The sequence below is a fragment of the Felis catus genome, chromosome D1, assembly GCF_018350175.1.
Source record: "Felis catus isolate Fca126 chromosome D1, F.catus_Fca126_mat1.0, whole genome shotgun sequence".
NCBI classification, from domain to species: Eukaryota; Metazoa; Chordata; class Mammalia; order Carnivora; family Felidae; genus Felis; species Felis catus.
The window spans coordinates 96,815,577-96,829,171 of NC_058377.1; the positions used below are offsets into that span (position 1 = coordinate 96,815,577).

At 55.0% G+C, this 13,595-nt stretch overlaps 1 protein-coding gene and 1 long non-coding RNA gene across 5 annotated transcripts in view; one reads left to right on the forward strand and one right to left on the reverse strand.

Moving 5' to 3' along the window:
* Positions 1–365: 365 nt before the first annotated feature.
* Positions 366–2,771, reverse strand: LOC123380583. Its single transcript, XR_006586556.1, has 2 exons — positions 1,230–2,771; positions 366–972 (listed from the first exon to the last, which is right to left on the reverse strand). It is a non-coding gene; the product is annotated as an uncharacterized LOC123380583 (long non-coding RNA).
* Positions 2,772–2,789: 18 nt separating this feature from the next.
* The window catches only part of CD82 (CD82 molecule), a 48,423-nt gene continuing 37,617 nt past the window's right edge, over positions 2,790–13,595 (forward strand). The window contains exon 1 of one of the 4 annotated variants that reach the window (XM_003993191.6): positions 2,790–2,941. The gene's annotated coding sequence lies outside the window, so the exon portion shown is untranslated. The remainder of the gene's footprint in view (positions 2,942–13,595) is intronic. The other 3 variants (XM_045039162.1, XM_045039163.1, XM_019812304.3) reach the window with 3 other exon arrangements.

Below are 13,595 nucleotides of genomic sequence, written 5' to 3' on the forward strand. Positions count from 1 at the left end.
GTATCTAAAAACCCTAGAAATCTCTGCCTAAATGGCCCAACACTTCCCAAGGCCCATCCTTCTGAGGGTACAACTTGCCCCCATGTGCACTCCTGGAGGGGCGACTAAGTGGTGGCTGTAGGCAAGACGTGGGGGCAGAATTTGGGCATGTGGGCTGAGGTGTTTACATCCCTGGGTCCTAGGCTACTTGTATGCACAGGACAGACATGGGGCCGGGAAGAGAATCCGAGTGGACGGGCTGAGGGTTGAGGGTCAGGACTAAACCCGCCCCACACTGCCATGTTCCTGCAGAGAATTCTAAGAAGTCCAAGAATTCTAAACTTGAACGTGGCCTTCTTGGTCAGTATGAAGAATAGTTCTCAAGGTAGGAGAATAAACATTTTATTTTATAGTCTGTTACATGTTTAGATGTAAGCTAGGTGGGTCTCGATTTTTAGCATTAACATGTTGATATTTTTAGCATTTAACAAAACATTTACTTTAGCATTTAATTCAAGCATTTTTTAGCATGTAGGGTACTTAACAGGACAAATAGGCTCTGAGCTCCTATAGGAAGGCCCTCATCTATGGGGCTGCAGAGGGGGGTAGGGGGTATGGCAGAGATTCGAAAACCTGCCTGCCTCCATGTTGCCACAGCTGCCCCCGTCTCTAATCTGGAGTGACAGACCCAAAGGAGTAGCAGATGGGCCTCCGGTGATTGAACGTCTGTCTGGAGGCGAGGGAGGGGCTGATGTGATCCCAGCTGTTTTGCCAACTGCCAATCACCATCACAAACACCCCCAGCTTGAGGGAGGGGACGGGGAACAGGGTGGAAGAGGAGGGTGTTTTACGCCCATTTTCAAGGGTCGGCCAGGAGCCCAGTCCAAGACAGAAAAGCACAGTGGTTCTGAAGATGTGAGCCCTGGACCAGCTGTGTCGACATCATCTGGGAACGTGTTAAGCTGTTGGCCCCTCGCAGGAATGATGGTGTCCCTTTGTGGGAAAGACAACAAAGTGGGACCCTGTTGGCCTTAAAGATTCTTTCGCCCCAATCCCTTGACTTGGTGTGGAGATTCTATAAAGGAGACTTTTTACTGGAAAGAGAACATTTACTGAGCATGCACGGTGTCCAAGAGTGGGCAAACATTTCGTGAACGCCAGCACGTTTAATCCCCAGCGGCCACCCTCAAGACTGGTATTATTATCTTTATTCCCCTTGTACACGTTTCTCCCAGAGTTCAGGACCTTACCTTGCCTTGGGTCGCAAGGCTCCCAGGACGCTACCAGGCCTTTGTGACTCTCAGAGCACCCTAATTTCTTCACCAGTGTGCCCAACGGTGATTCTCCAACTTGCTTGTGATTCAAAATCACCTGGAGGCCTTGTTAAAACAAACTGCTAGGCTCCTCTCCCAGAGTTTCTCATTCAGTAGGCCTGGGATGGGGCTCCCAAACACGCATGGCTAACAAATCCCCAGACACCACTGCTGTTGCTGGAGGTCTAAGGACCATGCTTTGGGAACCACCGTGCTGGGCTGGGATCCAGCTCCCCACCCTAACTCCACCCATGCAAAACCCGGCATAATCATACCTTCCCCATAATGGCGTCCTTGTGAGATGCCAATGAGATAATGGGAGTTAAAGAGCTTTGTCAGCTGCAAGGTGAATGGTCCCGGTCATAAGTAGGAAACCTGCCCGAGGCTGGCCCCTGGGGTCTGGGATGCAGGTCAGGGCACCACAGCCATCTGGAGATCTTTGCAGCCCTTCTTAATTCTGAGTCACTTCTTAAGGGAGAAAACCAGCTTCTGGGGCTCAGGCCAGCAGCCCCTCCTGCTACCCGCCTCATCAACCCACGCCTCCTCCCTCACCTCAGGCAGCCTGCTGAACACAGCCCCAACAGCTGGCTGGCCAAGGCCACTTCTCCAGGGGCCAGTCCAGGCAAGCTGGGGCAGTATCAGGCTTGTGATTCAGGGCTTGCAGCCGGATCCTGCTCACCTCCAGCGTGAGACTCGGAGGCCACGACTTCCTTTCTCTAAACCTCAGGTCGTCCGTCGGTAAAATGGAGCAACAAGCTACCATCGCAGAGGGTTGTGAGAATTTAAGGGCCAGTCCTTTTAGTAGGGCTTGGCATAGAGCCCGGCCCCTGGCGAGAGTCCAGTCGGTAGTAGTTGTTAGTATTTTCAAAAAGTGCCTGGGCCCAGGTCGCCTGCTGATAAAGGCTCGGACTTGGAACGCAAAACCGCTCCCACGCCGTCCCCGGTCGCACCCGGACGCACCCGCCCTGGAATGCCAGCTTGGGGGCCCGAGGCCGGCCCGCCTCAGGTTGAGGTTGGCAGAGCAGAACAGGATTAGGGAGGCGCTGAGGCGGGGAAAGGCGTGCCTGGGGAGGGGGCGCCTCGCCCAAGGGGACTGGGGTAGGCCGAGAGGAGATCGTGACCCAGGCGGGGTGGCGGTAGGGTCGGGGGGGGGGGGGGGGCGGGGACAGCTGAGGAAGGCCGAGGAGGGGCGGGACGGTTAGGCAGCGCTGTGTTGGGGCTTCCCACCAGCCGGGCTCCCGCGCTCGCCTTGCAAGGTTGGGAGGCAGGCCTCCTCCGGGCGCAGAGGACAGGGTCGAGGAGGCGGGCCCGGGGGCGGAGCTACCGGGCTGAATTAGGGAGGCCGTAACGGGGAGGGGCGGGGCAAGAGACGGGCCCACCCCCCGCAGGGCGGGGCTGGGCGGCCGCACCGGAGGCCTGGTGGGCGGAGCCGGATCTGGCCCGGGGCCGACTACATTCCCGCGGGGCCCGGGAGCAGGGCAGGGGGCGTGCCCGGGGCGTGTCCTCCAGGAGGGCGGGGCCTGGCCCCGCCGCAGCCATCCCCGACGGCCGCCGGGAGGGGGACCGCAGAGAGACTGAGTCCAGGGCTGCGCAGTCGGACGGCGAGGGGCTTGCGGCTTGCAGCGCCGAGCAGAAAGCAAAGCCAGCCGGTGAGAAGGGGCAGGGGGGAGGCCGGCCGGACAAACAATAGCAAAGTTAGTTTTCGTTCCCACTTCCAGAGCCCGCTCGGGCAGCTTTCTCGGAACAAGTGACAGATAGGGCTACGGAGGCAGCTGGTGGGTGAAAGGGGGCATAAAGTCTCCGAGTCCTGACCCCCCAGTACTCCAGCTCCGCCACGTACCCGCAGTGTGGCCCCGGGCCCGACCCCCCAGCCGGGTCGGGACTTAACGGGCTCAGTAAACCGAGGAGGTTGAACCAGGTGTTCCTTGTTGCCCTTTCTCGCAAAAACCCTGGAAGGTGCGGGCTGGCAGGTGAGAGCAGCCTGCAGTTCGGCGAAGGGTGTTCACAACGCTGCCCAACTGCAGTTTCTCTCCCTGCCGAGCAGCACGGAGCCAGGTGAACTCTCCTGGAGCGTTAAGCGAATTACTTTAAAGATCACACGAGCTCTTCGCATGGCCCTTGAGCCCACAAGCCCTGGGAAGCAGCCTAAATCAGGGAAATTTCAGTCTCCCCTTCCCCCCAGCGCCGAGATCCCAGTAAGCTTCAGACCAGAACCTCGGTGGGGCTTTTGTCACCCTCCTGGGGCATTTCCAGGTGAGCTGGCCTGGGAGGCCCTGGTTGGAAACCAGGGGACAAGTTCTTACCAGGGTGAGTGGGGAAAAGAAGGGAAAGCCCCACCAGACTGTGGGCCCAGAGTCAAGCCCCCGGCCCAGGGCTCTTGCTGCTGCATGCTCAAGGTTAGTTCTTGGATTTCTGTTCCTGGCGGTAGTAGATCTGTGCCACGGCTGTGGTAGCTGGGCAGTCTAGTTCAGTGGTCAAGATCTGAGGCTCTGGGACCAAACTGGCTAGGATTCCATTCTCCTCCAAGCTTCAGTCTCCTCATCTGTAAAATGTGAGTAACGACAGTACCCAACAGCAGCAGCAAAGACTAAATAGAATAATGTATACACCGTGTTTAGCAAGGCACCAGGCACCCAGCGAGGCCTCACTGTATGACAGCTGCGCTGATGCAGATGGGCAGGTGATGATGGGCTGGCTTCCTGTCGAGGAGCGAGCCTGGTTTTGGAGGGCCGGATCCCGGCTGCAGCCCCTCCTGACCTTGTGAGAGCCAGAAATTGCCACCTGCCATCCGCATCACTTTGTCCATTTCAGGTTTGGGGAGTGTGTCATCTGGACCAAAGAGTGGCTGAGTTTTCTGCAATAGTGCTTGAGGTTGGTGGTTGTCCAGTTCAATAAACCCCAAAATGTTTACTGAGCACCTACTATATGTTAGATGGAGCTAGGAGATACAGAGGTGACCTAGCCAGACCTGGGCTCTGCCCCCATTTTGAGTTGCTGACAATGAGGGCTTCCCCACCCCCACCATGCTCCTGCTGGGGAAGATAACTCCCATCCAGGGCTTGGTGCCAGATGAGATTTCATGAGTCTATTGCTCTAGTGTTTGGAATCCAGCTGTTCCATTGCACACTTGGCTTGGGGTGAGAGTGAGGGTTAGTGTGTTACCTGTTGCTTTTTTTTTTTTTTAAGATCTTTTTGAAGTTTATTTTATTCCTTTGAGAGAGAGCAGGGGAGGGACAGAGAGGGAGAATCCCTAACAGTGCGGAGCCCAAAGCGGGGCTCAAACTCACAAACCTCGAGATCATGACCTGAGCTGAAATCAAAGAGTCAGATGCTTAACCGACTGAGCCACCCAGGCGTCCCATAAACTGTTTGATCAAGGCTGGGCACCGAAGGAGACTGGGGGTGCTGCATGTCGACTCCCTGAATGTCCTGGGGAGATGAGCCCTACACTTTGGAACCAGCTAGAAAGTAGTATGGGACGGAGGCTGATTGAAGGCTGCACTACACGGAGGAGACGGTGTCTGTGTCTAGGGGAGGGGAGGGTGCTTAGAAGCAGCGAGACACTGGGCTCCCAAGTCCTGGTTGGGTTTGGATCGACTTGGGGCCACAGACTCCCCTGTCCAAGCATGTGAACGGCATAAGATTAGAGTGTGGTGTGGTGGGAGGAAGAGGGTCAGTAGGTGGAGCCCATGGGGGAGGAGAAGACGTTCGTCTCAAACAGAACTTAGTAAGCAAATACTGGAAAGCCTTCCCCACTACCCCTCCAGCTCACATGACAAATGATGAAGGATGACACATTGCCCCCATCCTTGGTTGTTTAGGGTCTGGGAAGGGACACCAGTGACTCTGATCAGAGATAAATGAAGAAAGTGTTACTGGGAACTTTCATGGAGGAGGTGGAGTTTTGGTGGGTCTTCAGGATTGGGAAGGTTTCGGCAGCGCCAGTGAAAGTTCTGGGCAGAGGAAAATACCTTGGCAAAGTCCAGGAGGTCAGTGGGTTGAGGGAATTTTTAAGAAATCGCTGCGTTGATCAGTCTGGCTGAAGAATTGGAATGGTGCGGGGATGTGAAGGGGGGGGGTGGTAGGTTGGGTCAACTCACGGAAGGCCTTCAATGTCAAGGTGAAATGTTTAGATCTGGTTTGTAGAAGGTGAGAGCCACTGAAGGTTTTTGAGCCAGGGAGTGACATAATCAGAGGGGCTCTTTAGGAAAGGCAGCCTTGCTTGATGTGCTGGGGTGAGGGACCCCAGGAGTCAAGGGAGAATGATCTGATGGCTGTGGTGATGGGGAAGGAGCTGGGCGTGAAAGAAGGGGCACCGTCAAAGGGGTGGGAGGGGAGCCAGGGTCACGTGGGAAGAGGAGAAAGGGTCCCTATGGATGCCCTCTTTTGCTTGGTTTCCCCGTCCAGCCTAGACCCTGGTGCACAGCAGGGGCTCAGAGGTGCTGGGGAGGGTGATAACATGCTACAGAGTGATAGGGAGGGAGCCGCCCAGGAAGGCCCTGTGCTTGCCCACGGGGGACGCATCTGGGCCAAGTGGTAGGAGCTTGCACCCATCAGCGGTGGGTGTGAGAGCAAGGTCGATGGGAAGAAGTGCCCGTGGCTCTCTCCCTCCTAGCTGCAGTCCAGGAGGGCTGGGGTGAGAGGTTAGCCAGTGGGGACACATTTCCCGCGTGTGTGTGTGGGGGGGGGGGGGCGCGGAATTTTGGTTGGCTCTTGTGAAGTTTCTGCAATATGGGGCAGTCCCCTCTCTCGAAGCTTCAGACAGACCAGAGCCACCGCCTGGAAGCTTCCCCACCTCCTCCTCACTCTTCCCCACCCTGGGGACCCAACCCCAGTCCACCTGAAGACCGGAGCCAAGCCCTGAGCATTCTTTTGGATTTGGAGCATCTGGGGCCAGCTGGCACCCCCGGGTTTTGCCTTGGCCTTGACCCCTGGCTCCAAACCGTTATACCCACTTCCTCCACCGCATGGGAAGCTCCGAGGGGGCGGTTATGACTTAATCAAGAGCATCAAACAGTCAGGAGTTGGCTCCGTGAAAGGTGGGAGGGAGGGAGGGAGGGAAGAGCCTGGGCCCCTCCGTGGGACAGGATGGGGCCAGGGCTGGGGGGGGGTTTCTGTTTAATCTCAGCAGGAACTGCCCTGCCCACCAGCTTCCCCTCCTCTAAGCCTGGATGTGAGGAGCCAGGAGGGAAGCCCAGAGGTAAACACGGCCTGCAGTGTGGTGTGCGTTGCTTTCCTCCCGCCCTCGTCCCCCAGTGCTGCCTGCGAGGTGGCCAACCACAGGCTCGGGGCCCATGTCACAGGCCCAGTTGCCGTCTGGGGGCTGGCGGGTTCCTGACTCACACCTGGGGTTCCCCCTACACTATGGTTTTCCTGTCAGCGCTGATTCACTCTGTGCTGACTTGGAGACACAGCTGAGGAGAGGGAAGAGGCCTGTATTCTGGTTCTTAGATTTCGTTCCAGCTCCTTTGGTTACCGGCTGCGTGACCTCTGATAAGTTCTTTCTCTCTCTGGGCTTCCTTCCCTTCTGTGCTGGTGACCCATCCTTTACTTGGCTTTTAGGAAGTTCTGTAGCCTGGGATCTGTGTTTGTAAAGTAGGGCACATGTGAGCACATGCACACGCGCCCCCCCCCCCTCCCCGCCCCCGTCTCCATATAGCGTGGACCTGGGAGACGGCTCTCACACATGCAAGAGTTGGGCCCACCTCCCTCCCTCGCTTCCCCCACTGGAAGCAACCTTCCTACCTTCTGTCTGTCTGCAGATTAGGGAGATAGTAGAACAGGGTGGCCAAAAGCTGGACTTCGGAGCTAGAGTCTTGGCTCTGCCCCTTGCTGGCTTTGTGACCCTTTCTGAGCCTCAGTTTCTGAATCTGTGAATTGGGTAATGGTAATGACCTCATAGCATGAAATGAGGCCAAAAGCCTGCGCCTCCCCAGTGGCACTCTAAGCTTTCTGAGGGTAAACAGGTCCGAAGATGGGGGGCAGATTTTCTCCAAGCCCTTCCTTTCCCTACACCCCCCGCCCCCCACCACCCCGTGCTTGTCTACACTGAGTACTTTCCTCTTCGTGCTGTTTTGTGGCATCTGGAGTGTCTCTGTGAACCCTCCCAGGAAGGGACCGCCCTGTCCATCTCTGTATCCTTGACTCCTGGCACAAGGCCTGGCACACAGCAGGCTGTCAGGAAGTGATGGTTGAATGAATAAGTAAGTGATTCTCCTTGGGGTGGCCCAGCAGGACCCAGCTCGGTGCCAGATCCTTGGTGGCTGCCTGGCAAAGGTGGAGCCGGGAAGCAGGGTTTGGATGCCTGCACAGCCGCCCCCCTACCCCCGCCCCTGCCCCTCTCGATCCTGGAGCCCGGGTCCAGGGAGGCGAGCTCGGTTTGGCTGGCATGGGATGGCTTCCGTCAGGGCTTCAGCTTCCCTTGTGAGGCCTGGCCTTTCCCCTCCTGAGAGGGGAACAGCCCGACTTCCTCCAGCTCCAGTAGTGAAGGGGCCACTTTGGCCCTTGGTGAACCCTGACTCAGCCAGAAAAGGTGCCTTCAAGTCAGCAGTTATTGGGGTAAAATGCTGTTCCCCTGTGAGGGCACGGACTCGGGGCTGGGGGAGGAGAGGGGCCCTCTGGGAGGCCATCCGTGACAGCGTCTTTGCAGGCCACGAGCTGTGCAACTCTGGGAGGCACCTCATTCTCCTCTGCCTTCTTTCCCCACGGGGGGGGGGGGGGCTTCTGGCTCTTCTTTGGGTCCTGTGCCTGACTTTCCTTGCTGTGTTGAGGGGTGATCTGTTTCTGGACCTAGGCTTATAGAGCCAATGCAGGAACGTGGACCAAGCGTCAGAGTCTGGGTGTTAGGGAGTCTGGGTTCAGATCCTGGCTTCGCGGTGGAGTTGCAGAACGACTTTGTCCAGGGAGGTGACCTTCCGGGCAGGTTTCCTAATTCTTCAGGCAGTGAGGGCTCCAGAAGCCTGCCTGGGGTCGAGCTGGGCTTGGCGCGAGTTGGGAAGGAACCGTAAGCAATGTCACAAACCAAAGTGCCTGAGCATGATTCCTGGCCCTGCCGCTTACCGGCTGGCCGTGACCTTGGGCAAGTGTTTAGCCCCTCTGTGCATCAGTTTAAGCATCTACAGTGGGGATCATGATAGTACTCACTTCATAGGGTTGTTGAGAATGATCTGAATTAATGTACGTTGAAGCGCTTATGATGTGTGCCCGGCACATAGTAGGTGCTGTGTATATATCAGCTCGTTTTGGTAGTGGTGCTATTATCAATAGGAAGCAGGATTTCAATCTTGGGGGGGGGGCAGGAAAGCTTGGCGAATAGCCTGAGTCTGGGGATCAGGAGACCCGGGTTCTGATCCCAGCCCGTCCTCTACCTGCCACGTGACCCTGGGCGAGTTACAGCCCGTCATGGGGTTAACTGTTAACTGTTACCCTGCATTTGCTGCATTTGGCTTTCGCGAGTGAGGCGCATGCAGAGTCACGGTGGGCGCTTGTAGGGTTTTATTCAGAAAGAGGACTCTGGGTGCCCAGCCCATTCTCCTGCACCGGGACAGCCACTGTGGGTGGGCGAGTCCCGGATGCCATCAAGGAGGCACTGCAGACACAGAATGCTAGGGCTACACCTCCCCCCCCCCAAGCCCCATCCCATGACTGTACTCAAGGCTGAAAAGTGGATGGAAAAGTACGTTTGAATACTCACATAACAATGGGATTATACAGATCAGGTTACAGACCTTTATTTTTTTTTTTTACTTTTCCCCATTTTCTGAATCGTCTGCAACGACTTCCATGTTTTTATGCTCCGGAAAGAAGGAACACACTTATACAATACGGCTATCAAAGAACCTGCTATACATAGTTAAACAAAAATGTATCAGTTGAACTTGGGGTCCAATTCAGGTCTTTGTTGTTAATAAATTATATATATGTCATTTTTTTTCCCCCCAAAGGGGGTGGGTTTGGTCTGAAGTTGAGTATCAATTTGTCAGGCCTCAGAAGACAGATGGAGTGTTTGTGGAGGGCCCCAGAGCCTGGGAGAGAAGAGACTGCTATGCATGGGCGTGTCCTCCGACTTCCATCGCGGGCGATACGCTCTGAGTGATGCTTGTTTAGAAAACTTTTCAACAGCCGACACCAGAGGGCTTAATTTCCTCATGTGTAAACTAGGGATGAGAGTAGCAATAGCTAATCAGGGCAGGAGCTTAACACATGTTGAGGTTTTAGAGCGAACCCCGCTTCTCCTGAATTTGGAACCAAATGAAAACAGATGACCAAAATGGGAGCTCCACACGGAAGTGTCATTACTGAGAAGGCTGGCCGGAGAACGTGGCTTTCGATCTGGGGCCCAGAGGGCCTGCTAACCGTCTGCCCTCGAGCTGGCAGAGTTACCTGTGTGGTCACGGGCAACGCTGGACAGGGCCAACCTCCCTGCAAGGAGCAGGTGGTAGTACAGAGGGCAACCCAGATGGAAGGCTTCATGCAGGCAGCCTGGCTCTGGGGGAGGCGGGACCCCGCAGAGAGCACGCCCAGCGTGTCTCCTAGATGAGCCAATCACATAAGCCGCTGTTGGGGTCCGGAAGTAAAGGAGGGGGCAGAGCCAGACCAGAGGTGTTCTCCCGGTAGAGGTCCCTCCACGGAGAAACAAATGGAGAGGGGAATGTTCGTTCCCCTGATAAGCATAAGGCTCTTTGAATGACGCTGGGTATTCAGTAAGCGCTCACGAAGTGTTAATTTGTCGTTGCTTATAATAATGGTTAACAATGAATAATTCTGCTGCAGTTGGAAAATCATTTTCCCCGCCGTTTTAGGAGAGACGGTTTATCAGAATGTTTTTGCGGTGGGACCTGATGAGATGTCCTGGTGTATAGAGAAAATAGAAACTCCGTGGGGGTGGGGGAGGATTGATTTGTCTGAGGTCCTTGCAGACGTGAGTGGGTGGCTAGTCCTTGGGTCACTGTGGTTTTGCAAAGACAACCCACCTCCCTGACCGCTCTTGAACACATAACGGAGGAGCAGCTGGGGCAGGGAGGGTGTGTCGTCTACCTGCGCTGGGCATTTAGAGGCTCTCGGAAAGATCCTCTGATCTCCTTTCTCTCTGCCTCACACCGGCTCCTGGCACGGTTGAGCAGCAGGCTCTTCGTTTGCCGGGAGACTGTGTAGCTGGTTTTGCAAACCGTGCATCAAATCCCTTGGGGACGAGCTGCAAGCAGGGGGCTTAGGTACGGGGCCAGCTCTTCTTCCCACCATCTGCTCACCTTTGGGCAAGTGTCTCAACCGCTCAGAACCGTGGTTTCCTTATCTGTGAGCTGGGTAACAATAGTGGTGCGTCTACCACGGCTTGCCCTTGGGAGGATTAAATGAGGTAATGGATATGGGTGAAATGCTTAGCGGTGGGCCCAGTGCAGAATGCACCCTCAGTAAAAGCCAGAGACCGATGAAGGTGGTTATGAATGAAGGATGCTCCTGCCACTCCTATTGAGAAATGACAGAGTCCTCCTCCCCGGAGACTGAGATCTCTGATCTGACGTAAAGGAGCTCTCCAGGACTGTTTGGAGCTCTGAGGGCCAAGAGGGCCTCCGACTTCCATGTGCTTAGTCCTCGATCAGACTGTCTGAGCCCAGCTTTGACTTGAGGGTTCCTGGCTTAGAGTGGAGGGCAAAGTTAGGGGCTTGTGCCTGCATTAATGGGATCGTGGTCTTGTGGGCATGTCTGTGGTTCATCGAGTCAATCTACCTGCCCAGTCTAGTGGACAGCATCCAGTCTTTGTTTGTATACCTCAAGGCTGGGAGAACCCACTAACTGTCATCTCTGCACAGATGTGACTTTTTTTTTTTCAACGTTTTTTATTTATTTTTGGGACAGAGAGAGACAGAGCATGAACGGGGGAGGGGCAGAGAGAGAGGGAGACACAGAATCAGAAACAGGCTCCAGGCTCCGAGCCATCAGCCCAGAGCCTGACGCGGGGCTCGAACTCACGGACCGCGAGATCGTGACCTGGCTGAAGTCGGACGCTTAACCGACTGCGCCACCCAGGCGCCCCCAGATGTGACTTTTAAAACATATGGTATAGAATTTGAACAAACCCAGCCTCCCTTAGATTCCACTCATGGTCCTGATCATGCTCATTGGGATAATGTCCGCCTGGAATGTGGACACTCCCTAGGGGAGACCAAGTCCCCCTCGCAGCAGAGGTGGCCCCAGGCCAGTGGTTCTGGTGTAGGAAGGAGATATTTCTGTCAACTGTTCCAAAAACATCTGTCTCCATCTGAACCAAATGGGCATACACACACACACACACACACACACACACACACACACACACAGGCTTTATAATTATTGAAGACATAATTTTTGTGGAAAAACTTGGAAGTTAGAGAATAGATGCAAAGGAGGCAATAACAACTCGGAAAGCAGCACTGGGGGTAGTTTGGTGTCCACACACACACAATTGGGATTATACCATAGGAACCACGAGGGAGGATTTTTCCATGTTATTCAATATTCTTCCGCAGCCTGTTTCCCCGCTCCATAGCAACACACCCCGTGGATCTACCATGACCCAGTTGAGCATTCTCCTGCTGTTGCACATTTAGGCCATTTTGAATTTTTCATTAGCTTCCACATTGCTATAGTGGCCACTTTGTCCCTACGTATATCTTGCGCTCAAATCTAATGCTCTCCGCGGAGTGAATTCCTAGAAGTGGTTTTCGAGTCAGGTGGGTTTTAAACTCATGGTCTGAGGACCATAAGCCCTTTCCCCAATACCCACCAGAATGTAATCCCCCCCCCCCCAAACACTTAGCTCCAGCACTACCTGAGAGAGAGGGCACTGTGTCTGTGGGTGCTAGGGAGCAAGTGCATGGAAGGAAGGAGGCTGGTTCTGTGTGTGTGTGTGTGTGTGTGTGTGTGTGTGTGTGTGTGTGTGTGTGTGTAAGAGACAGAAAGAGAAAGACAGATATGGGGGAGCTTTTCCTCTTCAATCGTAGTCTGACTTTTGACCCTCTTCCTGTCTCCTTTCCAGGAGCCTGTGGTGTCATTAACTAATTATGAGATCTCTTTACTATTTAATGACCTTTCTCCATGGTGACTCCTTCCTTCCCAACAGCCTTCGGGGAGCCAGGGAATGGGAAGAGGAACCTGTGGGAGGACGCTCGTCTGGAGTAGGAGTTGGGTCAGGAGGGGTCCAGTGGTTCTCAAACTCTGACATGTGGCAGAATCTCCTGGAAGGTTTGGTAAAGCACAGATCATACCCACAAGGCTTTCTGATTCCATTGGTCTGAGTTGCAGCCCGGGAATGTTGCATTGCTAATATGTTGCTAGGAGATGCTGGTCTGGGAATTAGAATTTGAGAATCCATGGAGTAGGGGAGGCTGTGTGGTGAGTCTCAGCTCCTGGTCCTGCCGACAGTAGGAACCTTGTCCTGTTTAGTAAAGGCTTGTGTGAGGCCTGAACTCACATTCTGCCTGCCTCCACCCCAGTCACCTTTTCCAGCATGTGCTATTTATATATTTATGTGCAGGAGGATAAGATGTTTATCGCCATCCCCATTTCACAGAAAGGAAAACTGAGGCTCTGACAGGCAACCTAATATGTCCAAGGGTGCCCTGAAAGTCAGCAGGGGCACCAATACAGGAACCCTGTCCTTGTCACCTCTCCCTGCTCCCCTACAACACCCCTCCCCACCCCCTACAGTGTATCACACACTCTGGGCTTCTCTCCTGCCGGTCTGGGGCAGAGCAAGAGGTACCTTCCCTGAACACTGTGCCTGCCCCAGGGGACCCCAGGTGAGGGGGCTTAGAGGGCAGGTTTCTCCACACTGTCTCTGAGCCAGGGTCTTGCTGTACTTTTTATCCGCACCCCCCCCCCCCCCCCCCGCAAACCCCTACCCACTAGCCATTCAGTAACATGATCTTCTTCTAAGATCTAGTGTTCTCCAACCAGTTTATGTTCCCACTTATTGTTCTGGACATTTTTCTGGGAAGCCACGGAAACGTGTGCCCGACCACCCCCTGGCAGGCACAGCAGAGGACGAGGAGAGAACCCTCTTCTGTCGAGCATCTAATATGTGCCGGGCCTGCCCTGGACACTGTGCAGCCATGTATCAGTCATCCCCCTGCCAGCCCCCCTTGTACAGACGGCGAAATGGAGGGTCGTAGCAACCTGGCCGGAGTCACAGCCGAAAGGCACAGAGCTGGGCTTTCGATCCCGAACTCCAAGGCTGGGCCCCCTCGTCTAGAGTGGTGGCGGGCCCTGGACCAGTACAGCTGGGGGACAGCCTATGCCCTACCCACGACTCCTGCAAAGAGGGTC